The sequence below is a fragment of the Spermophilus citellus genome, assembly GCF_964194105.1.
Source record: "Spermophilus citellus genome assembly, chromosome: 2".
Taxonomy (NCBI): Eukaryota; Metazoa; Chordata; class Mammalia; order Rodentia; family Sciuridae; genus Spermophilus; species Spermophilus citellus.
The window spans coordinates 188,812,430-188,839,280 of record NC_138183.1 but is presented as its reverse complement, the minus strand read 5'-3'; the positions used below and the strand labels follow the sequence as shown (position 1 = coordinate 188,839,280).

The 26,851-nt window shown below is 42.9% G+C and overlaps 1 protein-coding gene across 1 annotated transcript in view; it reads right to left on the bottom strand.

Annotated features, from left to right (window-relative positions):
• TENM4 (teneurin transmembrane protein 4) overlaps positions 1-26,851 on the bottom strand; it is a 710,670-nt gene that overhangs the window by 543,804 nt on the left and 140,015 nt on the right. Inside the window, exon 2 of the mRNA XM_081282209.1 lies at positions 21,829-21,884. The gene's annotated coding sequence lies outside the window, so the exon portion shown is untranslated. The remainder of the gene's footprint in view (positions 1-21,828; positions 21,885-26,851) is intronic.

The following is a 26,851-nucleotide window of genomic DNA, read 5'->3' as shown; positions in this document are numbered from 1 at the left end:
TATAAAATTCTCTTTGAAGACAGGCTTTGGTGGTCAATAAAAGCTTGAAATCCTCCAGACTGAATAATCTCCTACATTCCACCCAGCCCTGACATTCTCTGATTCTAAAAATCACCAAGTTTCAATCTATTCTTAGGAACAAACAATCCCCAAAGAAGTCTCCAGGGGCTGGGTAGGTGTGAGCAATATATTTGTGCATGCAGTTTTTTGTTTGTTTGTTTTTTACATCCCTCAACGTTTTCTTTTTCTTTTCTCTTTTGGGTGCCTCTGCTGCTCAGACACAAACCACATGCAAACATTTTACATGGACACCTTGACTGCTCTCAAGTGATTTATGTGCAAAAAGTGCCTGCAGGCCAGGTGGAGCCAGGCTGCTTCTCTGCCAGCCCAGCCATGTGCTTTACACTCTGATATGGAAGAGACCCTGCAGGCTGCTGCTTGCAAACAAGGAAAGTGGCTGCAAAAACACAGCTCTTCAAGGCAGGTACCTACACCCAGGCCTCCTCCTCCTCCTGCTGCTGCCCTGGCTCCGCCCCCCCAGCACTTCCCTGATTCTTGCCCATCTCTCCAAGAAGGAAAAGGCGAGACAGACAACTCTATCCAGTAACCATTTCAAGACAGTGACGTGATGCCAGAAAACGTGTCCCAAAGGGGCTGTTGACTTGTTAAAGTTTCCAAAGGCTTGTTCATGTTTAGGGAAACTTGCAGCCCCAGCCCCATCCTAATGCCACAGCTGCAGACACAGCCTGAGGGCAAAGCATAGTTGGGCTAGTCCTCCCTGGGTGACAGGTAATCCTTGGCATCCTGTATAGACAGGCCTTCTGGTCTAGCCTAAGACTCCAGAAGAGGGGAGCCAATGAGGGGAAAGCCAGACTCTGAAAAATCATAAGTTATTTCTATTTCTCTTTGGATCATGTGGACTTTATTTGGGGGAAGGGTAGAACACACATGCTTTTCTGATTATATTTTCATCATGCCACCTAAAAATGAGCAGATAAATAGACTGTAAGGCTGAAAGACCTGGAGATCATCTGATTTACCACCCCCTCCTTTTAAGAATGGGAAAATAGAGAGGGGGTATGTGAAAGCTCCTTGCTGGGACTCCTCCAGCTATAGGAGCAGAACCTAGGCTGGACTTTAGGCCACTGGTCATCCTACTTAGCCCAAAGCCATGGGACTTCAGCTGTGGCCTTCATTTTGTGATAAGGGCCGAGGAACCTGCAGAGCACACGTTGAGAACACAGTACTTGCATGTAGGCGGAATATCAGGGCCATCAGTGTGGTTGTTCAGGGTGTGCCCTGCACAATGGGACCCACTGTAGAACAAATGGGACCTGCTCACGCTCTGCTCTCCCTGAGCCTTGCACCTTGATGTCTGCTTGGCAGAAGTACTTGACTGACTTACCTACATAGAGGGGCTAGAAGGATGGCAAAGTGGTCACAGGGAGAAGACTGGAGCAAGGCCCCAAGAGGGGTTTATCAAGCAGAGAAAGGAAGGGCAGATACTTTGTGAGAGGGCATGTGCAAAGCACCACTCCTGGGGACGCATCAGAGCCAGAAGTTTCTGCATATCCCTTCTGGCCTGAGCCCAGTGTCCTGTGACACTCGGGCCTCCATATGAAGCATGTGCTGGAGGACAAAACCAGTATCTCTCTGGATACCATCTTGAGAGTAGAAGGTTCCAGAGCACATGCCTCTGCCTCCCTACCACCCTGTTCCAAGGGCTCTTGGTGTCCTGACAGGAGCCTTAAAGACCTTTGTCACTATTGTATACCTTGCTGCTTTTTGGACACCTGCTTGCAGTCTCCCTCCCTCCCCAGTGACCATTTTCTGCTTCCTACTTCCTGGGAGAGAGAAAGTGAAGCAGCATTGAGGCAGGGAGGCCCAGCCCAGCTGCTCTGCCTGCCCTGGCAAACACCCCTCTCTCCATCCCCTGTTTCTGCAGCCTCAGGAAAGAGCTGAAGACACAGATTCTAAATATAGGTGCAGCCCCATCCTCTTACCCAGCTAATATTAGCTCTTTTGTGGAATCTACCGAGAACATCATTCCCTTTTTTTGGCTGTGCTGGTGGGAATTCTGCTTATAGTAAGGCAGGCTGAGCCAGCAAGACTGAGGAACACACTGAACAAGTACCACGAGAGCTCCCCATGCCAGGGGCTATGCCAGGTGATTTATAGAGTTCTTTTTCAAACACAAGATTCATGATTCTGTGAACTGGGAGGCCTGGGGAACAGGTGGGAATGGGGGGTGGAAATGGGTGGTTCTGGTTAATTGAATTTGTCAGCTTCCAGATGGAGGGGGCAATAACATTTGTTGATAATTTACTCTGAGCCAGGGATACTACTACAGATTTGGCACAAGTGACTTCATTGAATCTTTCCAGCAGCCCTGGGGGAGAGGAGGGTTATTGCTCTCATTTTACAGATGAGGGTATTGAGACTGGAGGGAGTGAAGGCAACTTATCCTATGACACATGACTAGTCATGCAAAGACGGGATTTGAACTCAGCGCTTTGTGACTCCAAAACCTCCGTTTTTCATCATGTTGTCAGGTCCAATGGCTTCAACCCTGCAGAAATCTTCTGAATATGGTGAAAACAGGCTACCTCTCTGTGGCACAGAGTTAGGGCCAGGGAGACAGAGAGCAGGCTTTGGAGTCAGGAACTTGAACTCCAAGCTGGCTATTGGCAGGCCTATTGGGAGTAACTGATAAGGCTATTTGAGCTTAGGTTGGGGTACAGATAAAGGGACCCCAGAAGTGTTTCTGGCCCTGCCTCTGAGAGTCTGTATTGTTTCTGATGGTCTTCTTTATTTTGACAGCCAGTTCTCCATCCTGGCTCAGAGAGCAAACTGCACATGTACTGACCAGGAGGTCCCAAAGCAGCCTTCTAATCAGCTCACTGGTTGAAACTCCTCTCTACAAAGTAAAAGAGAACAACAAGCCTAATTCTGCCTAAGGCAGCAGAGTGCAAATGAGATTCTCCTGACTTCCCAGGTTTTCTCAGAGAAGACAGGAGAGAGCAGATCTGAAGGGAGTGATGGTAACACATGTTGTCACATTCTATTGTTTATTTTCCTACCTTCTTGTTCCAACAAGGAGTCAAGGCCAAAGGATTTAGGTGCTGCTGATACCAATGAAGACAGTTGAGAGAGTCTAGAAACACAAAGATCTAAGTTGGGTCCCACCAGGAAAATAAGTCTGGCTGGACACACTGACTGATGACTGTCACACAGGCTTATTCTCTGGTAACTGCAAAAAGGCACCCTCTAGAGCAGTCTACATGGCCATCTGCATGTGGATTAGAGACTCAGAACCCAAGACCAGGGAGGGCCTGTATTGAGGAAGCTGTTGTCAGCTCCTGAGCACCTCTCTGAAGGCTTCTCTTCCAAGACTCAAGACAAGGAACTTTCCCACCAGAACAGCATCTGAAGCAGCAACTTCTTTTCCCACTCCATCTTTGTTGTATTTTATTGAAGTTAAGCTGATACTAAAATCTCATTTCCAGAACCCTCCTGGACCATTTCTCTGAGGAAGGAGGCAGGCCCATTAGCAACCCACTCAAGTGGCCCATGGCAGTCTCTCAGGAATTTCTCAGAGCTGGCAACTCCCAAGTGGTGCTGGGTATGTGTGTGCATGTGCACAAGTGACAGGCGAGCGTGGCGACAGTGTCACCATCAGGAAATCACAAACAAAAGGGTTGTTTTAAAGGTGAGGCAGGAGTTCTGTATCTTCCAAGAACCAACCGAGTCTGAAGGGAACTCTCACAGACACGTCCACAGGAGCATAACCAGACAAGTGTACAGGGGCCCAGGGACACAGAGCTACCCAACATTCACATCCAAGATTATACACACACATCTGTGGAGCAGGCACATATACATGTGTCTACACTGGCAGATATTTGCATAACCACCAATGTCTGACACACTCACAGCTATGGATCAGCTCTCTGCACGTCTTAGATTCCGCATGGGTCCAGGGAAGGTGGTCCTTGCAAGCTAGAAGTCCATCATGTTAGGAACTTCTTTGTTGGGCTCTGGAGGACCTCAGCGAACTTTCTAAATTGCCAAGAGGTTCATTTTTTATGTATTTCCTAATCACCTTCTACCCAGAAGCCCTTGGCACATGTACCCAGGCAGAAAATGAGCAACACAACTGTAGTGCTTGACTTCCAAGAGAGGGGCAGCAGATAAGATGGTATTAAGGAGAGGATGGCAGGCAGGGTGATGGAGAATAAGCTTCCTTGGGTCAAGTCCAACTGCTTCACTCCAGAGTGAGTCAAGCAACAGGGGACCAAAGAAGTGCTTCACAGATGATTGTTTAGTGAATTAATTCAAGGCTACTTAAGGTTAACCTTCCTTGGTCTATCTGGCATCCCCACCACTCACAGGATGGAGTTCACCCTCCTACAGGCTTTTCCTAACCAGGAAAAATTTCATGTCCCCCCCACCGTCCCCATTCCTGCCCCAACATTTATTGTTTTTGCTCCACTGAATTTTATCCCATTTCTTCAAAACTCTGGAGCCTTCCGGGTATGAGACCTGGGCGGACTTTCCTTGTGCCTGGAATACTCTCCAATTCCTTTTATGTCTGGAAAATCACTTTTCACCCTTCAACATGCACCTCAAATACCCACTTTCTATGGTTTGAATAGTTGAGTCCCTTCAAAATTCATGTCAAAACTTAATCCCCAATGCAACAATCCTAAGAGGTGTGGCTTTGGGGAAGTGATTTATTCATGAGGGTTCTGCCCTCATGAATGGATGGGCACCTTATAAAAGGAGGAAATTACCTAGACTCTTTTGCCTTTCTTCCCTCCTATTATGTGAGGACACAACATCCATTCACCTTAGAGGATCCAGTAACAAGGTACCACCTTGGAAGCAAAGAGCAGCCCTCAGCAGACACCTAACATACTGACCCCTGCGTCTTGGACTTCTCAGCCTCCAGAATCATGAGAAATAAATTTCTACTTTCTATAAATTATCCGCTCTCAGGCGTTTTGTTATAATAGCACAAACAGACTAAGACACGGATCTCTTGCAGCTTTCAAAGCTCTTTCCTTCTACCTCTCTCTTCCCTAAGTCAGAGTTCACTGTAGCCTCCAAAGGGCTCCCAAAGACCTTTCTTCATCTCTCTGTGGCTCTTTTCCCACAGGGACCAGCTCCAGGGGCCAGCCATGGCTCACTCATTCCAAAGTCTTGTCTTCAGTAGGTGACACTGGTGGGAGACTAGGCAAGGAGTGCACTGTAGCTCCAGGGCCTGGCTTTGGGCCTGTGAGTACTTTAGCTTGCTTCTTTCATTTGGGTGGAAATACAAGAAGCAGTGGGTGGCAGGTATGGAAACCAGACTGAGGAAGAAAGCAAGTTTAGGTCACACTCTGTACTAAAACTGTCTTTAGGGCTGCTGCAAAAACACACGCCCTCCCTAGAGTCAAGTTCCAGGGTGTGAGTCCCATCTCTTCACATTTTACCCTCTGGCCTGTGACTCCCGCAGCCTCCTGCCCCACTTCACCTTCCCAAAGCTCTCTTCTTGGGATGCCCCTGGGTATAAAAGCATCATTAAGAACACATCTCTCCCAGGCTAAACTCTAACTCCCCAATGCACAAGAGATGTGGCACTGCTGTTCTGCTGGAGAAACTGGGACAGCCAGGCTGGGTTAGTGGTTGCTGAAGCCATGGGCCCTGCCCACTCCCTTAGGGAAGCCCCAAATGGTCCACTGGATAAAATAAGGTATATAAAATGCAATGATTTGAAATCTTCTTTCTCTATTGATTTATTTAGATTTCTAAAAGGTCAAAGTCAATTATTTTAGCAACTAGACAGAAATGTGGAATGAGTAAAGGGTTGGGAGCTGGAAATAAATTCAACTGCAGAAACACTGAACTGTCTTCACAGGTTAAGCGTGGCAATAGGCTCTGCTTATAGAGAGATGAAGGGGACACAGCCCAGCCCTCCAGACGCCCCACAGTTGAAAAAAGCAGGGCTTCCTTGTTCACACACAGATTCTAAAGAACTTTCTCAATACCAGGGACATGCCTGGGATCATTCATGCTTACTACCCTCTGCAACCTGCAAAGGGAGTTTTTATCCCACAGAGGAGGACACTGAGACTCAGAGAGTTAAATGTTAAATGACTTGTCCAGGATTAAGCAGCCAGTGGGTGACTAGTTCTCAGCATTGATGGTCTCACATCCATTACAGACTAGGACTCATGTTCCAGTCCAATTGGTAGGGATTTCTTTAAAAATATGGAGAGCCCTTTTTCATTTCACTGTCACAAAAATCTAGGAAGCAGCATTAATGTAATGTCCCTATTTTACCAATGAGAAAAGTGGGGCTCAGTATTATCGGCCCCAGCTTGTAAATAATAGTTGAGATCAGAATTAAATTTTTTTTTTTTTTTGTATTGGGTTCAAACTCAGGGAAGCTCTACCACTGAGCTACATTCCCAGCCCTTTTCCATTTTTTATTTTGAGACAGGGCCTCACTAAGTTGTTGAGACTTGTCAAAAACTCCTCCTGCCTCAGCTCCCCAGTCACTGAGATTATAAGCATGCATCTCTATACTCTGCTGGAATTAAACCTTTTTAAGTCCTACCTCCTGGTGACCTGGGATGGCCTTTCTAGGGCAATGGAAGGGAAGATGAAGGCCATGGGGTGGGCAGTGCTCAATGACAGGGCACCAGGAGATCCACATTCCATCCAAGTAAGATTCTCCAAAGTCTAGACCTGGCCTTTGTTATCAGATCTTATTTTAGTTCTGCTTTGATACCACTGGACTCCTGTTGAGACAAAGTCTCAAATCCTTAAAATCTTTAATGTCCCAGGGGAAAGTGCAGACTCCTTCACAAAGTACACAGGTCCTTTAAGACCTGCCCACTGGGCCTCTCCATATCACCTTCCAGAAGTTCCTCTAAGCTCTTGTGAATGTCTTTGAATATGCAGATAGACTCCACTCTTATTGCCTTCCTGGCTCTGCTTGTGCCCCATGGCCCTGTTCCATAGTCCAGTAGGCAAACTCCTCTGCATCCTTTAAGACTCTGTGTAGACCACTTTCTTCTGACATTGTTCATCCTTGATCCCTCCTACTGCCACATTCCTGTGACTTCCCTTACATGCCTGTGTTATAGCCATGTTCAAGCTTGTGAGTCAATGAATAGAGTCCAATATGCCCCCCATAAGACTGAGTGCCCCTCTGGGGCAGCAAGCCAGATGGATTCCTTTCTGTGTGACCAGACACTCCAGTAAAGGACCTGGCACAGGAAAGAGGCTTAATATATAATTGCAGAATTAACTAATGAAGTCACTGTATGAATGAGTGGATGGCCACAATTCTAAGCCTCTCTCGTTTAGAAGTGTTCAGGATTGACATCATTATCTGTACTGTAGTGAAATTGCTGCATTTCAGGATGATATCTCAGACTCTTTGTTTCTCTGCTGCAAAGCAATTTCAGCCAGGGATATTCTTTACGCAATTTCACATATTAAAAAACAACAAAAACAAACACTGGACTCTTTTGTTAACCTCCTGGATGCCGAGCTATTAATACTGGTGGATATTTTGGTGTTCTAGAAGGACAAGGATGGATTCCAGGGGAGATAATGGTATGAGCATTGGTCTTGTTCAGCATGAGGTGGAGAGGCCAATCTATTATCTGTTATGGAGGAGAAAGTTTTGCTTCAAAGGAGCATCCATCTAGGCATTTGTGTTCAAATGTTTAAAATGTTAAAAATTGTACCTGTTCTATCCACCCTTGGTCCTCAGTGTTCAGTGCCTATTCTAGCATAGTGTCAAGAAATTCACTGTCCCCCACAGGGAAATTTTCAAGTTTCAATCCACTACCAAGTTTCTAGGGTTCATAGATTCTTTTTCTGATGTGAACAAGGGAAAAGACATAACTGTAACTGTCATAAGCTTTATGCTCATCAGGACTTTTTAAAGTTTATAAAAAAGAGGCAAGATTAACACTAATCCTTTATAAAATTGTGTAAGAAATAGAAGAGGGAGGAACACTTCCCAGTTCATTTTATGATTCTGATACCAAAATCAGACCTGGATATCATTTTTTAAAAATTATAGAAAAATGTCCCCCATAAATATAGACAGAAAAATTCTCAACAAAATACTACTGAGCTGAAACAGCAACATGTAGGATTATACACCATCACCAAGTTACGATGTATCAAGATCTGTAAGGTTGGTTTAACAAACAAAAACCAATCAATGTAATACAGCATATTAACACAACAAAGGACAAAAATGACATACATGATCAAGTCAATAGACGCAGAAAACTAACAAAATCCAACCCTCCTTCATAACACACACATACACACACACACACACACACACACACAACTCAACAAAACTATGAAAGGAAGTAATCCTCAACTTGATAAAAGTCCTCTTTGAAAAAAAATCCCAAATAACATTATACTTAATTGTCAAAGACTGAGAACTTTCCCCTAAAAATTAGAAATGAGGTGTCTGCTCTCATCACTTCTATTCAATATTGGACTGAAACGTCTAAGAGAATTTAGCTAAGAAAAATAAATGAAAACATTCAGATTAGGGGAAAGAAGAAATGAAACTCTCTCTACTCATAGACAATAAGATCTTATACATCCAAAAAATCTTAAGAAATCTATTTAAAAACTACTATGAATTAATAAGCAAGTTGAACAAGGTTGCAGGATATAAGATCAATAATTATAGTTTTATCCACTAGCAATAACCAATCCAAAAATACAACCAAGAAAACAGTTCTATCTATAATAGCATCCAAAAAGAACAAAATACTTTAGAATAACTTACCCAAAAAAGTACTATCCTTGCATTCTGAATATTATAAAACACCATCAAAAGAAATTTTGAAATTTTTAAATAAATGAAAAGTTATGCCATAATCATAGATCATGTACTGGAAGACTTAATATTGTATAGATGGCGATATTGACTAGCAGATTCAATACATTTCTCATCAAAATCCCCCTGGATTTTTACAAATAGAAATTGACAATGGGATACTAAAATTTATACAGAAATGCACAGGATACATAAACTAAAAAATATTGAAAAGAAGTTTGGAAAATCTACATTTCTATACTTAATAGTTTATAAACTACTATGAAGGAGTAATCAAAAGGATATCCATGTGCGTGCGTGTGTGTGTGTGTGTGTGTGTGTGTGTGTGGTGTATGTGTATACACATATTCATACATACATATCAATGGAATAGAATTGAAAAATCCAGAAATAAACTTCCATATTTATGGTCAATTGATTTTGCGCAGGAGTACCAAAACAATTCAGTGGGAAAGAAAATATTTTGAAAAAATAATTCTAGAATAACTGGATATTGAAATACAAAAGGATAAGGTTGAATTGAGAACACCATGCAAGATAAAAAGATTAGTTTAAAGTGAATCAAAGACCTACATGTAAGAACTAAAACTATAAAACTCTTAGAGAAAAACAGGCATAAATCTTCATGCCTTTAGATTAAGCAATGGCTTCTTAGACATGACACCAAAAGCTTAAGTGACAAAAGAAAAAAAAATAGATAAAAAAATGGACTTCATTAAAATAAAAAAAAAAAAAACTTTTGTATTACAAAGGACATTATCAAGAAAGTAGAAAGACAGAATGAGAGAAAATATTTGCAAATCATTGATAAGTAACTTGTATCAAGAATATATAAGGAACCCTTATAACTCATCAATAAAAAGACAACTCAATGAAGAAATGGGCAAAGAATTTAAATAGCTATTTCTTCAAAGAGATTTTTTAAATTGACAATAATCATGTAAAGATGCTGAACATTATGAGTCATTAGGGAAATCCAAATTAAAGCTACAATGAGATGCCATCTCAAACCCACAGGGGTGTCTAAAAGAAGACATAATAAAAAATTTTGGAGGACTAAGGCTGTAGCTCAGTGGCAAAATGCTTGCTTGCCTAGCATGTGTGCGGCACTGGGCTTGATCCTAAGCACCACATAAAAATAAACAAACAAAATAAAGGCATGCTGTCCATACATAACTACAGAATTTTTTTTTTTAGAATTTTGGAAATAAATAATGTAAAAGAATTTGGAAAATTCATAAATTTCCAGTGGGACTCTATAGTGTGGTACCAGCTACCTTTGAAAACAGGATGCCTGCTCCTGAAAATGTTAATCACAGAGTTACCACGTGACCTAGCAATATCACTCTTAGACCTATATCCAAAAGAGTCGAAAATATATGCACACAAAAATTATACAAAAGTGTTTGTGACAGCATTACTTGTAGTAGTCAAAAAATGGAAACAACCCAAATGTCCATCACCAACTGATAGACAGTTTAAAAAAATGCAGGTTGTGTATATAAGAGAGAGAAAGAGGAAAAAAATACTTATTCATGCTATAGTATGAACAAACCTTGAAACCATTATGCTAAAAGAAAGAAACCAGAATAAAGACAACATCTTGTATGATTCCAGTTATATAAGATGTTCAGAATAGCCAAGTCCATAGAGAAAGTAGGTTAGTGGTAGCCAGAGCTGGGGGGAGCAAAGAATGGGGAGCAATTGCTAGTGAGGATGGAGTTTCTTTGAGGGGTGATGAAATGTTCTAAAATTAGATAGTGGTGATGGTTGCACAACTCTGTAATTATTCTACAAAACAGGGAATTGTATTCTTTAAAAGGGTGAATTTTATGGCATGTGAATTATATCTCAATAATGCTGCTGTAAAAAATATGCAAGAAAGAGACTGTAGGGAATGTGGAAAAAAATGGAAACAGCTGACTTGCTAAAAGTAGTGAGATGGAAGGTAATTTTATTTCCTTTCCCGTTATTGTTGTATTAATGTTGTTTTGTGTGATAATAATGTGAACAGAGGAGAGGGGTAGAGAGAGCCCAGCATAGAAAATGGGCCCTAGCTTTTGAGTCCAGAGGCCTGAGTCTGTTCTTCCTTTCTCTTCTAGTTACTAGGTAGGTGCTCTTGGGTATGTGACTCCACCTCCCTGGATCTCAGTTTCCTTTTTGCAGAAGTGGGCATAACACCAACCTCCCAGAGCTGCTGTGAGGATTGTATGTGGCTTTCCATACCCAGAGAAGATATGCAGCAGTGCCCATATTGCTTATTCCCCTTCATCTTCATTTATTTATTCAAACAATTATGGAACATCTGTTGTATATGGGGGATAGAAATGAACCAAGATTTTAAAATATATTGGTGTTTAGAAAGGAAGACAGACACATAGATAACTAAAACAAGTTCATTGGGAAGGGTAATGGTGAAGATGTTTACAAATAGCTGGTTGGAAAAGCTATGTGCATAGACAAAATATATTTCTGAATTTGGGAAGGGAGCTTATGGTGAAGGAGCCCAGACCAGGAAACAAAAACTGATAGAAGAAAGACAGAATCCAGAACCACAAATCCTTATGCTGGCCCATGGCTGTTCAGTAGTGGAATTCCATATGTATCCTCATGTGCAATTCTCAGAGGATGCCAGCAAGGAAAGGATGATCACCATGCTTTACAACTCAGAAAAGTAGTCAAGGAAGGGTCAAAAGCCAGCACATGGGGCCAAACCCCGTCCACTCAACTGCCTCTTCTTCTGGAAAATTTTGGCTCTACCATGAGGAAGGAAGATGGTGCAGAAGTGAGGTGCCAGAAAATAAACAGTTCTCCCCAAGTCATGGCTGGAAGGAGGTTATTAAGTGTGTAACTTGTTCCTCTTGGGTGTCCAGTGAGAAAGCAGGTCAGACGGAACCCCTGGACCCATTTGGCCCCAGATTATCCAACAAGGATTTCATGTATTCCTTAAGGAAGTATGTTCTGTAGATCACCAATGTCTAATAAATATTTCTCCAATGATCTCATGGTCAGTTTGTTGATTCTGCATCCGGCGCTTTAGACCATGACGTGAGAGCCCAAAAGTAACACATTACAGACCTGTGGGGCCCATGTCTGCTAGTTAAAGGGTACACACACACACACACACACACACACACACACACACACACAACAAAGACACAGGCCCAAATTGTGAGGGGGGTAGGGACACTGATTTGTGTGTGTGTCCCAAAGCGTTTAGCTTAATATCTGGCACAGAACTGGGGCTTCAGTGGGTCCTCCTCAACAACAGCCTAACTAATCTTGGGTTTGATGGAACCTTCCCTTGGCAAAGGCAAGAGACCTTCTTTTACCTAAAATATCTCTCTGGGAGGAGGATGACAGATCAGAGCATAGGCATTCTGCCCAGAGACCCTAATAGCCCCCCCCCCCCCCCCGCCAGAGATGCTGCGAAGCTTTTGGTAGTTGGCCAGCTGATCTGACCACAGTCTCATTTATCAAGAGCCATAACCAGACCATTATTTGGCTTCTGTGTTAGTCCCAGTGCACTGTTCCTGACAGTGAGCCTGTGATCCTAAAGCCTCCCTTCATTGGAATATCTCCAGAATTGAATGAAACAGAACACTGTAGGCTCAGGGTCCAGGCTGTGCCCAGAACTCTGTAACCTCCCTGGGCAGGGAGAGCACTCTGCAGTGATTCACAATGACCTGATGGATTCACAAGAGGAGCTTGTAGGAATCCAAGCCAGGCAAAATTCAATAAGGAGATCCATCAAGATCACCCCCACCCCCAACAAACACACACATCTCAAAGGTAGAGAAAAAAGCACACAAACTCAGGGACCCATAGACCAAAGATAAAGCTGTCTTTGTCTTTTAAAAGAAGCAAAGATGAGATATCCTCTCTGAGTCTCAGTTTCTTCTTCAGCTAAAGTGGATGTAATGTATTGTTAGGGAGGCTACAGAAGCTACTCAGATGGACAGGTTTATCACAGGATTGTTGATGATTGACATGAGAGTGTGATGACAAGAGAGCGTATGTTGAAAAGAAAAGAAGGAAAAAAAGAAATAAATCAAGGGGAAACAGCACTTAGTAGAGACAGAAGAAAACAAGCTAGTGCTCAAAATGGTCAGAGGGCATAATAAGGGAAAATATAAGAAAATAGCTTCTTCCAGTAGACGCACCAGGGAAATTCTCTAAGGTCTACCAGCTGTTCGATCTTGAAAGCTCAATCATAACACTGAAGACCTATTATTACACCATTAATAAATGTCTCCTACAGATGTAGAGGGTAAAGTAGCAAATGGGTTCCTTATCACAAGTGAATTTCAGCTGATTGGTAACATTTATTTGGAGCCTTGCATTTGAAAATGTTCCAAGACCTCTTCTGGATGCAAAGGTAAAGAGGCTGTTTTAATTGGCGGTATCTGCAGTGGGGAGGAGGGAAAGACCGGCAGCCTGTGGGCCATGTGAGATGGATGCTGTCATGTTACAGCCGGGTTCCCCCTTGGGGAGTCAGGCACTCACTCCTCCAGTTTGGGGGCTATTGCTGTTGGCTGCTGACCGCTCTCAATAGAGTCCCTCTCCAGGAATGACCCTTAGTCCAAGAGAGCTGTCACCTGGCGGCAGTGTACAGTTGTCACTGCAGTGGGCAGTAAAGCCAACTGCCCTTGACTTAGTGTGGGGTTTGTGAAGGGTCATCCTAGCTCCAGTGATCCAGCAGGGCCAGCGGAAGTCCTTGTTGTGACTCTACTATAGCTCAACTCTTCCCTCCACCCAATCCTGCTTCCCTTGCCCCCTTATAGGTGTTGGTCCTAAGAGCGCATACTGATTAACTTTCTGCATGCAAATCTCTGTCCCAAAGTCTGGCCCTGGAGAACTCCACCTAATACATTATGTATTTGCATTCCTGCACAAGCTATCCCCTCTCTGCCTAGCTAATAGCTTGTCATCTGTGCTTACTTACTCTTCAATGAAGACTCACCATTAGCCAATGAGATAAACATATAGTCCATTAGTCTTCTCTTTTTAACTTGGCAGCAAGGAAACTCAAAGTTCTTATCCTTCTTTCTCCTTTGCCTATGTCAGAGGTGAGGTTTTGCTTTAGACTTGGAGGCTCTCCAGTCTATAAAGGCTAGGTTGGCTCCATTCCTCTCATTTCAATCACTCCTCCTCTCCCCCTGTAACCCTAAGAGAGATAGTTAGCCTTTATCCACAGCTCACTTTTAGGAATCATTATGGAGCAAAGGTGTCAGCAGGATGAGAAGAAATACATGTTAAGGACACTCACTGGCAAGATGCTTTCAACTCATGTGTAAGTATTGTAGACACGGTGACTCTTTGAGGGTACTGTCATTTCTTTTGGATAAAAGGTACAGAGAGGTTAAATGATTTTCAAAATAACACAGCAAACTCATTGCAGAATGTAGACCGGTAGCTAGGTTTCTTGGCAGACAGTTATACAGATTGTAGCCACAGACAGAAACTGCTTCGCTGGCCTCTGTTACTCTCTCAGAAATCAGTGCAGTATTTCTAGAGAACACTGAAACATCAGAATTAGTTCAAGGGTCTTCTCCCATCCTCTGTTTTTACTGTTGTGGGGCCTCGTGGGATCTTGGTAGTGCTTGCATCCTGCATTGAGCACTGAAGAGCATCGTGGAATTCAGGAGATGATCTAACAATCCAATGCCCAAATCCCTGCTACAACCTGGACAAGTGGCCATCCTATTCCTGTTTAGAGCATTTCATTGATGGGGAGCTCACTACTCAGAAGGCTGCTTATCCCATTCTCCTCTCCCAAAACTAAAAAGGAAAACTGCCATTTAAAAGAGATGATAGGTGCAAACACATAGAACACACTCAGTGAATAAGATTTTTTTTTCTATTTCTGCCAAATGCACAACAAGCAGACAGAATCAGCTATAGGGAATGTGTGCTTAGCTCTAGTCACTGACCCAGACATGTGCCTGAGGGACTACTCAGTCCTTACACAGCACCAAGATAGAGCTGGAGAAGTACAGAGGTTTGGAGTGTGGTCTTTTTGGCCAAACCATCTAGATTTGAGGTCTGTTCTACCATTTATGTTAACCTAGAAAAATCAGTCATTCTGTTCCTCAATTTCCCAATCTGTAGGATGAAGAGAGAATAATGCTATCTAGTAGAGATTATTATCTAAATGTAGAGATTATCATCTAAATGCTTAAAATTCTGCCAGGTACATGGTAAATAATAAATGCCATTTTATCATCATTCCCATTTTATAGACCAAGAAACTAAGACCAAGAGATTGAACCAATTCTCTAGGGTCAAATGGCTTAATGAGGAACAAAGCTTGGACATAAATCCTGGCCTGCCTGAGTGACAAGTGCATATACTTTCCTTTATATAACATCTCCTCTGCTATTCCTTTTGCCCTCCCTCTTCCTTCCTTCCTTCCTTCCTTCCTTCCTTCCTTCCTTCCTTCCTTCCTTCCTTCCTTGACAGAGTGGGAGATGCCAGTGTAGAATTCTGCCAGAGAAGCTGGCATTTCCTGCTCATTTGAGAAGACTGTTTGTTCTCAACATCACAGCCGAGTGAGTCTGGGAGTCAAGTTCACATGCAGGTGATAAACCGTGGTGCTACCTGCTTGCTAAAGAGACATGCAGGGGCTGAGAGAGCAAAGACCGATTCAGGTTCCCAGATCTGCCACTGCAACCAAATCCAGCTTTTGCTTTAATAGGGGGAGGGATGGAATAGACAAGTCACCACCTCCACATGAACAGTGACTTTGTGGCCCCAAGATGGACTGATAAGCACTTCTCAAAGATAATGCGACCATTGCTCTGTGCAGCAGTGGCTTCAAGGTTGGACCCTTGCAGATGGTACTACTTTAGGATGCAGCTAGTACAGGGCCATCCCTCTGTTGCACAAAGGAAGGCTTGCAGGGAATAGTAAAATTCAAAATATTTAACAACTGATAGGCACAGGCAGTGACCAATCAGATCAGACACTGCAGTGAAAATGAACATCAGCTGCAAACAGCAGGGCCCTGGGGTGCATCCTGGCTGAACCTTTGCCTTGGCAGCAAGGAAGCCCAGTTTGCAAACAGAAGAGGAGCCACAGACTGGAGGGACAGGAGTCAACAGAGAATTGTCTGCTTATCTCATATGGAAGTCCCAGAGAGGATTCCCTAAACCCCCTGGGCTCTGCAGAGCATAGTTCAAAAGCCATTGGAGTACAGAAAAGAGTAAGTACCTTCCAGGTCCAACTTCAAGACCTAGCAACATCACCCGCCCTGGGCGCACAGGACTAGCCTCCAAAACAGCAAAGCCCTGATTCTACCTGAAGACATGCCTATGAGGCTCCAACTGATAGACTGTCAGAAAGTTACTCTTCTTACCTTTCCCTTTGGCAGGAGTGCTCATTTGCAGCCTCACAAGATAGGTGCTTGTGCTTATAGACGGTGGCACCAGCGCTCCTCACTGCTGTCCCCAGGATTCAGCATGTTGCCTGGAATCATGCAACATGAGCTCTGGCCTGTCAGAAATTCCATCGGAATCCTTGTTCTGTCTAGGTAGCCCCCAGAGCCACTCCTAGCCCCTCTCTTTCCCAGCTGGATCTACCTGTCTGCTGCTTTACTTTCACAGAAAGCATATGCTCCTGCTACCTTTTGGACAAAGTCACAAGGGGTCAATTATTTGTGGCATGGAAACTAGAGTACCATTTCTTAGGCTTGCATAAGATGAAGCTCCACATGATGAAACAAGTCATTGGTCCATGAGGTCCAGTGGGAAGGTACTAGAAGTAAAGGCCCTCCCCTGAGAGCAATGCACCAAGACTGTTCTTTCCCTTTCATTCAGTCTCACCCACCAATGAGTTTGCTGTGGTGGACTTGCCAAACCAAAAGTTACACCAGAGAATGCTGCTGAAATACTTCCCCACTGTTCACAGAACTCAAAAGATTGTGCCTCTTGACGTTGACCTTGCCCCCACTTGTATCTTACAAATCGAATCTACTACCAGGGAAAGACACCCCTTTCCCATTAGTTTTGTTAGTGGATTTTCATTCTGTTTTTCATATATGATTATGAATCTCCAGCCTTCACTAGCTTTATCTCTTCTCCATGGAAACCTCATACAGCTCAAGATTAGCAGGCCCTGCATTTGAGTGACAGCTTCACAGGAATTTACGGAAGGAGCCATGAGAATCAGCTGTGGCTATGAAGTACATGGGGACAATTGGGGAGACTAGTGCATTTGAACGACACAGGATATCCACTGAGCACCAAATCTTATATCAGTTAGCCCAGATCCCCTCCTAGTCCTGCCACTTCAGCCAGCCATGCAACCTGGTAAAGTGACTCAAAAATCTTCCAACACCTTTTCTTTAGTATCCTATAGGGTTGCTGTAAAAATTAAGCAAAATAATATAATCATGCATCACATAAGGATTTTTTTTTTATCAATGACAGACTACATAAGACAGTGGTCACATAGAAAATAAAAAGTTATTACAGCCTACTGACATAAATATTATCACATCATAGCATGATGCATTACCCACATATTTATGATGACGTTGGTATAGAAAAATCTATACTTCACCGCCAGTCATATAGAAGTGCAGCACATACAAGTATGTAGAGCACATGATATTTTATCATGATAATAAGCAATGATGTTACTGGTTTATGTAATTACTATACTGTATTTTAACATGATTTTAGAATGTAATACTTACAAGAGATCAGTTTACCATAAAACAACATGCTGTGTCATGCCAGCAGCAGCTTTATGCATCTCATGATTACTGTGTCCCTTGATTGACTGAGATCACCTGGTTTGTGTAAATATATCTGATGATGTTCACAAAATGATGAAATTCCCTAACCTCACAGTTCTCAGAATAGTTCTCAGAATCCCAAAGTTAAGAGACCCCGAACTATACATAAAGCACTTAGCACTATGCCTAGCATGCAGTCAATAGTTCACTCATTATTAATATTGTTAACCATTCAAAAATTTATTGATCAGTTGCTATAAACCATATACATTGCTAGGGGCTGGATCTGCCAGTTTCTACCCTCAGGAACTGCATGGTCCAGTGGAAGAGAACCACAAAGAACCAACAATTAGAATGTAGTATGGTGAGTGCTTTGTTAATGATTATTTTTAAAAAGAACTCTCACTAATAAATGACCACTATTTCTTGCTAGCCACTCTGTGCTACATGCTTTATTTAAATCAAAGTGTAAGCTTTCTAGCCCTAGAATCTGGGTTCAAATCCCAGCATTTTTACTAAATCATTATGTAATCTTGGGCATGTTAACTAACTTCTTTGAAACTTAGTTATTGTGAAAAAGATACAAGTTAGAAAAAAATATATACCTATCCCCAGAGTACCTTGCACATGCAGTTGCTTACTAAATGTCTATTGATCAGAGTGTTTGAATGAGCATTTTTGATCAGTGACTAAGAGCACATAGAAGGCAGATATTGGGTGGCTGCTTTCTCCCACCCCTCGAGAATCTGTCTAGGAAGTTTTGAAGTCAGGCAACGAGTTCACCTGGGGCATGTGACAGGATTGATGCCCAGGTGGCTTTTCTGGTTTAGAGCCAATTCGAGCCAAAGACTGTAGCCACGATAACTTGAGAATGACCACTAGGGTGCAGTTGCTGACAAGAACCAAGCAGAATGTTCCAAACAGCAGGCTCTTCAGGACCAAGGTGGATAAAAGGCAGAAGGGTCTGGGGAGGAAGTACTTCCTGCTCCAACCAGGCTGGATGCTCTGGTTCTACCAGGCATCCCCAAGCCAGCATTTCCCCAAGCCCACACTGTGGCCATGATGGCTTATGCTGACTCCAGACCAGGCCTTCTGAGCTGGCAGTAGACAAGTCACATCACATTTCTCTTTTCCCCAATTTCCTCATCTGTCTAATTGAGAGAGTAATCCCAATCCTGCCTTTAACACAGGGTTGCTGAGAGAATCAAATATAAAAGAACCTTAAGAAATATACAGTACCACAAAATAATGCATTATCATTACTGTCATCATTACTACTATGATTACTCCTGCTGTGTATCAGTCTTTTCCTATGTGTTGTGGATTATCATTAATCGATCCTACAACCTATTACCTAAGAAATGAAGAAACTGAGGCTGAAAGAGTCATGGCCCCCACTAATCCCTTTATTGCCTCTGTGAATTCAGGAAAGACACCTCATCCCTTAGGCAGCTGCAGCAACTCTGAGACAGGTAATTTGGCAAGTAGAATGGACGCAGGATGATGGTGAATTCCCACTCACCCTTGACTAGACAGCAGTACGCATGACACATCTTCAACAATAGGTTGCAATGACGGGAGAAAAATGTTGAGTCAATTGGTTCAATAAAGGCCAAACTAGGACTCAGATGAAGGCCTGCTATATTATACAAGTCATGAGCACCCCAGGGGGACAATTGTCCGCCGCCCACCCTGAACCAGTGGCTTCTTTGTGGTGACCACAAACACTGGTTGTCCTTCCTACACGCTCAGCCACCTGCAGCTCTGTGTGGGGAGGAACAAGAATGATGCAGAAGAGCCGCACACCTCAGGGAGTGCTTTACCACTGCGAAGGAGCCCTGCGAATCACGATGCACCAGCCTCAGAGCTGAGCCAATGCAGAGAGAGGAACAGAACTGTACAGACCCAGACCTGTTTACACGAAGGAACATTCTTGTAGCGTAGCCTGATAAGTCTGTTGCTAAGCCTGCCTGGCTTCCTGTTGCAGAGCACCTGGCTCTCAGCTCAGGAAAGATAATCACTCTGGGAAACGGCTCTGCTCAGGAGACCTGGCAGATTGCTTGCAGTCTAGGGTGAAACCTGCCTTTCAACAGGACTTCACCTCTTCCCATGTCGGACAAGAGGAAACCGAACCCTTGAAGGGAAGGGTTTGCACACACACAGTCCTGCCGAGCATCTGCAGCCATAAGTGACCCTCAGGGAAAGGAAGGTGCCCCGGAACTCCCAGCTCAGTGTACCTCCTGCACAAAGACCTTAAAGTTCCCTGCTGGGACAATGAGAGACACAGGGCACTCCAGCAGCTATTATCTGTCAGTTCCAACACCAGCCCCTGTCCCTGTTGAGGTCCAGGCGAGGCAGGCGGAGAGATCACACAGCACTGGGGTGGGAGTGGGGGCTGTGGAGGGCAGGGAGGGGGAAGGGCTTTGGAGAGATGAAAACAAATAACCGGCATTGTTATCTGACCCCAAAGAAGATGGCCAGGGAGAACTGGGTGATCCCAGCCAGAGTGAAAGAAGGGCCAGCCTCCCCTAGTCATGAAAGAGTTTAATGAGACTTATTTAAAGCCCATTTTGGGGTCCTGCTGAAAAATAATACTAGCAAGTTTTATTTTTTTCCCATAAGAATTGCTTCCTAGGGATCTCTCTCTCTCTCTCTCTCTCTCTCTCTCTCTCTCTCTCTCTCTCACACATACACACACACACACACACACACACACACACACACACACACACACACCCCATCCCGACAAATTCACACATTGCCCACAAATCCTGCCATCCTTTACATTCCCACACTCCAGGCATATCTACCTCAAGGATGCCACCATTCCCTGCACACACACAAACTGTAGCAGGTCTAGTCCCAGAGGTTAGTTCTGCACCCTTTGAAATTCCAGACTTTGAGGCAATCCAAGAACTTCCTCCACAAGGAGTTGTCCTCCACATAAACAAACAGCACAGCCTCTGATCCCTATCAGTCTCCACGCTGCGCCTGAGGCAAGGCAGCTCTGCAAAGGCAGAAGCTACCAGCTTTCTTTAGTCCAGGATCATTAAGCTTTGGTGGGAAGCAGCAGCCTTCAGCAGGGCAGGGTCACCGCACAAGAAGGGGGCTGTATCCCCCCGACCTTGCCAGATTCTCTCTGATATGTTAAGTTCCAGTCACTTGGAGGAGGCAACCCTGGCCCTGGGCAGATTTCCCTCTGGTTACCAGCTCACCCAGAGCCGATGGCTGCTTTTATTGCCAGGGAGGCAAAGCATTGCTTCTGCACCTATCAGCTAGACAGGGAAAGAACGACTTGCAGAAAATTATTCCCACATCAACGTGCGCTCCACCCAAGAGCCTGTCTCCCCAACCTCATCCCTGCTGCCGAGGGTTAGGGCACAGCAATACCCACACACATGCTAAAACTGTCAGGGGGAACCTTTTGCTGGGATTAGAAACCAACCTTGAAGTTAGCAAGGATCTGGAGTCCAGCTCTGAGTCCTTGGCCAACCTGAGCCGCGGGTCTCTCCTCTGTGGATGGAAGTCACAACTTCTTTCTATCTTACATAGTTTTGTGAAGGTCACAAAACACTCCACCAACTACAAACTCCAAAGCAGATGTGAGAAATTCTCATGATGAGAAACTATCAAGGAAAGGGGCCATTGGGCCGTGAGCTCCTCAAGGGCAAAATCTATGCTGTATTTAGCTTGTCATCTCCAGTACCTGGAACAGAGACTAGCACCAAATTTTCTGTAGTAAAACAGTTGGGAAGAAGGCAGGCAAAATGAAGGCAACCTTGCATGAAGTTGTGTACTGAAGGTCACAGAGCGGGTCATTGTGGGGCTGAGGTCAACACCCTCTGACCCCTTGGATCAGTGCTACATTCATCAAACACTCAGGTCTATTGCAGGGACAGTCAGTGAGTGTCACACCAGCCACAGTGCAGGCCAGAATCTAATGGGTCTACCATTCCCAGGAAAAGTCCCATTACATGCCAGGCAATGCCTAGGAGGTCTTCACAAACTCGACTTGAACATTCATTCCAACTCCACGAAGGGAACAACCAGAAACAAGTTCACACGATGTTGCAAAGGCCTCAAACCAGCTCATCTTATTCCTTACTTGAATTGTGCAAAATAGAAAAGTCACAAAACAGGAGCTACTGGGTCTGGTGGAGGTTAGGTCATAGAGCTTAGATGCATATTTTATTTCAGACTGTCTTTTATCATCACTTACCTAATGACCAAGCGTCTGAGAGATCACCAGCCCTCTCTGATTCTCAAAATTTCCATCTGCAAAACAAGAAGACAATCACAATTAATCCCTTGAGTCCTCTGGACTAAAATGCATCACTGATTTTATACCTAATGTTGGCTACCAACTCTCCATGATCCCATAGAGCAGAGGAAATTGCCAATGGTCATGGGTTGCAAGGGAACTATTCAGAAAATGAAGTGTGATCATAAAAAATTAAGCATGGTAATTAATAGTTATGTTGCAAGCCCGGATGCCAATGGTGCCCAACTCCCAGGACAGAAAATTCAGCCTTCCCATCATTTGGGCACTTATGTTTATTTTTCATAGATGTTAATCTGTGAAAGGCCACTAAGAAACCAGAAGAAATAGAGCAAAGAAAAGGGCTGCAACCTCAACATACTTCCTTCCAACATTCTGGGATACTTTTCCAAACTTATTTTCTTGTATACATGGAGTTCAGCTCTTTTCAGAGCAGGGGCTATACAAATCCATACAATTTAAAAGTACTCAGTGCCCAGCAGATTATGATTTTCCCTCTCTGGCCCCTGGTGGTAGAGCAGGATTGTTGCCTTGGTTGCTTTATTTCGTTCTCTCAGCTTGGTCAGTTTCCCCAAGCTCTTTGGGTCTGAGGTCTGATCTCTGCCCTCACTGGCTACACCTGAGCCTGGCCGAGTGAAGAGCAGGCAACCTCAGCCCTTTGACTGTCCTTCCCCAGTTGGGAGGTGCTACCTCATCTGGAAAATAAGAAAACTGACCAGCCTATCACAGATATTATTTTAACTTAAAAAAAAAAAAAGAGGCTACGGAAAGAAAAGGAAACTCATACATTTGAATCCCTACTAAGTGACAGCTATTGAGCTGATAATATCTGCAGACATTATCTCATGATCCTCATAAACACCCTGGGAGATTTTTACAGCTGAGAAAACTGTAGCTCGATAAGGCTTAGTGATCCATCCAAGGCTTGATGCAGTAATTTGGGCACCAACATCACATTTTTTACCATATCCATGGGTTGCTTCTACTATCATTAACTTTTCCAAAGCAATTCATATATTCTTGTTTAACTTTATTTTTAAGGGATTTTATTATTTTAAAAAAATTTCTACAGCTCCTTTTCTGTGCCCCCCACCGCCCGCGCCTAGTGAAAGGTAGTCTTGCAACTGAAAATGGATTCCGTAGATACAAAGGGGATGTTAACAACTCAGTTTATACTTATAACCATTCTACATACAAATATCCATGAAGTCACAGGTTTGAGGTGCTGTCTATATACCTTTTTCTAATTCTTATTATAATAGATAACTCTTGACATTTAAAATGCTCATCCACTTTGCCCACCACCCCCTCTCAGTGCCCCCATTACATTTTGGGGGGAGGCCGGTGTAAGTTCCCTCACTGTACTGTGACCTCAGAACCTCATTTTGTCATATTTTAAAGCTGAAATAACAAAAGCACCTTATGATATGTCCAAAGTCACACAGCTCCTTACAGAAGGAACCAGGACTTGCCCTGTTAACCCAGCGCTCATGCCAGTCCTCAAATTCCAAATCTGCATTTCTTTAGCATCTGACCACTAATTAAGTTTTATTTCCAAATCAAGGCAGGGTCATCCAGTTCTGTTACACTGTCAGCTTCTCCAAAAAGTGACTAGATTGTATCAGTACTTATTTAAGACCACCCCCCCCCCCGCCAAGGGCCCTTGGGTAAGAAGCTGCATAATTTCTAAAACCAAGTTTAGAAAAATGTGAACTGAAAGTGATTCTTTGTTCAAAGATCCAAGATAGTAACCAAGGAAATGGAAAGGGCTGGTAATCTAACACCCAGGAATGTCACCGCCACTGCAAATGAGGATGAAATCCCAACTGTCAAGGGATGAGCAAAAGAGTGGAAAAGTGACTGTGCTGGACACTGATCGAAGCTGTGGTGGAGTGAGCTTTGGGCAGCTCTAAAGTCCACTTCCTGTCATCTGGTTTAAAATTAATTGGCATGAATATTTTATGACCAGCAAGCAAACAGGCTGAAAGGCTTATGGAAATGGCCTAGACCTTCATCATAAAGTTTCTTATTTCTACATGGAAGAGGAGATCCAAGCTGGGCAAAAACAGGAAAACAAACAACTCTGATTATCCTCTCCCAAGCCAAGGACACCTTGTCCATGAAGCCTTCTCTCACAAATCTGAGCTGGAACTACTCATTCACTCATGACTGTCTCTGTTACATTGCAGTTATATATTATTTTCTCGTTTAAACTATTATTTTTTTCTATTTATCCAAATATACCAAATATAGTTAAATCTCACTGACTACTAGCAATACCTTTTATATATATTTTCTCCTAAATCTTTTTGTAAGAAGACACATGGACATTCACACAAGTCACATTCACATTTAGATCCTCTTCAAAATAGGATCATATTAAATAAACTCATTATAATAACTCTTTTTTTTTCCAGCACTGAGGATTGAAGTCAGGGTCTCAGGTTTGCTAGGTAAGCACTCTAGCACCACTGAGATACATTCCCAGCTGTTTTATTTTATTTCGATATAAGGTCTCTCTGAGTTGCTGAGGCTGGCTTTGAACTTATGATCTTCCTGCCTTACCCTCTTGAGTTGCTGGAATTATAGACTTGTGCCATTGAGTCTCACATAATCTATTTTTTCACCTAGCGAAATAGCATACTTAAAAATGGTTATATAGCCAGGCTCAGTGACGCATGCCTGTAATCCCAGAGGCTCTGGAGCTGAGGCAGGAGTATGGCAAGTTCAAAGCCATCCTCAGCAAAAGTGAGGCACTAAGCAACTCATTGAGACCCTGTCTAAGGAAAGATCACAATGAACACATCTGAATAAGAAGATAATTAGAACCTATTTTGAAAATCTATACAGCAAATAGAAAATATCAAAGACATCAACAAATTTCTAGAGACATATGACCTACCCAAACTGAAAGACCTACCCAATTTAAACAGATCAATTTCAAGTAATAAAATAGAAAATGCCATAAAAATCCTACCAACCAAGAAAAGCCCAGGACCCAATGGATTCTCAATCAATTACTGTAAGACCTTTAGAAGAATTAACACCAATACTTCTCAAAGTATTCCATGAAATAGTTGAGGAGGAAACACTTCCAAATTCATTCTATGAGGCTAATATCACCCTGATACCAAAACCAGACAAAGGCACATAAAGGAAAGAAAACTTCAGAATCCCTGATGAACATAGATGCAAAAATTCTCATTACAATTCTGGCAAATCACATACAAAAACATACTGAAAAGATAGTGCACCACAATCAAGTGGAGTTCATTCCAGTAATGCAGGGTTGGTTCAACATATGGAAATCAATAAACACAATTCATCTTATCAATAGAATTAAAAACAAGAACCATATGATTATCTCAATAGATGCAGAAAAAGCATTTTAAAAAATACTGCACCCCTTAATGTTCAAAACACTAGAAAAACTAGGGATAGTAGGAACATACACCTCAACATCATAAAAGCTATATATGCTAAATCCAAGGCCAGCATAATTCTAAACAGAGAAAAATTGAAAGCATTCTCTCTAAACACTGGAACAAGACAAGGATGTCCTCTTTCACCACTTTTATTCAACATCGTCCTTGAAACTCTAACCAGAGCAATTAGAAGAAAGAAATTAAAGGGATACAAATATGTAAAGAAGAATTCAAACTATCACTATTTGCCAATGACATGATTCTATATTTAGAAGATCCAAAAAATTCCACCAGAAAACTTCTAAAACTAATAAATGAATTTAGTAAAGTAGCAGGATATAAAATCAATACCCATAAATCAAATGCATTTCTATGCATCAGTGATGAATCCACTGAAAGAGAAATTAGGAAACTACCCCATTCACAATAGCCTAGGAGTGGGTGGAGGGGACTTGGTAATCAATGTAACAAATCTAACAGAAGAAGTGAAAGTCCTCTACAATGAAAACTACAAAACTGATATTCCAACATGGCGGCAGGCGCGGAGAGGTCAAGTCTCTGACCTCTTCAGCTGTGCGGGCATAGGGAGTCGTAAACAATCTAAATTCTGTTTGCTCAGGATCACTAGGCAATGCTGAGCTGACGTGGATCTGGGGCGAACAGTCTGGGCCTCTCAGAACACACACTGAGCCCGGATTGGCTGAATTCAAGCTCCCGTTTGCCTGCTTCCCACAGACAAACAGCTGTGACTCAGCACTAATCCATCCGGCTGAAACAACTAGTCAGCCCTTCTGATCCTACGGAGGTAAATGCCAACCGAGCCTTCATAGGTAGTGGCTACAGGTTTGAAACGGGGCTTGGGAGAGACAGTAAGGACCCACCCATTGCATTGGTCACCCGGCAAAGGGAAACGAACTGTCGCCATTTGCAAGAGATACCAACATGGCAGAGAACTGATGTCACCAGACTGCGGTGGAGGAGATAACTTCATTGAAACCTGCGGCTACAGCATCAAATAAATCTATAGGAGTAAACAGTAACTCAGCAGTCAAACAGAACAAGAAGTAACATGAGCAGCATTAAAAAGCAAGGAAGAAAAGGAGTACCAACAATGCAGGACAGCCTAAATATTCAGGAGGACCTAGAGTCATCAGAAAAATGGTCATATAAAGAACTCAAGGAACACCTTAGACAGATGGAATGGAACCTTAAAGAGGATATGAGACAGCAAATTCAAGCAGCAAAAGAACACATTGAGAATGAATTACATAAACAGATAAAAGAAGAAGAAGTTAAGCATCTTTATCAGGAGATAGAGATTATAAAAAATAATCAAACAATAATTCTAGAAATGAAGGAAACGATAAACCAAATTAAAAACTCAATTGAGAGTATCACTAACAGAATGGAGCAGAACGTCAGATAATGAAGACAAAATATATCATCTTGAAAAAAGTCTAGCCAACTCAGAAAGGCTGGTAAAAAATCATGAGAAAAACATCCAAGAGTTATGGGATAACATAAAAAAACCAAATTTA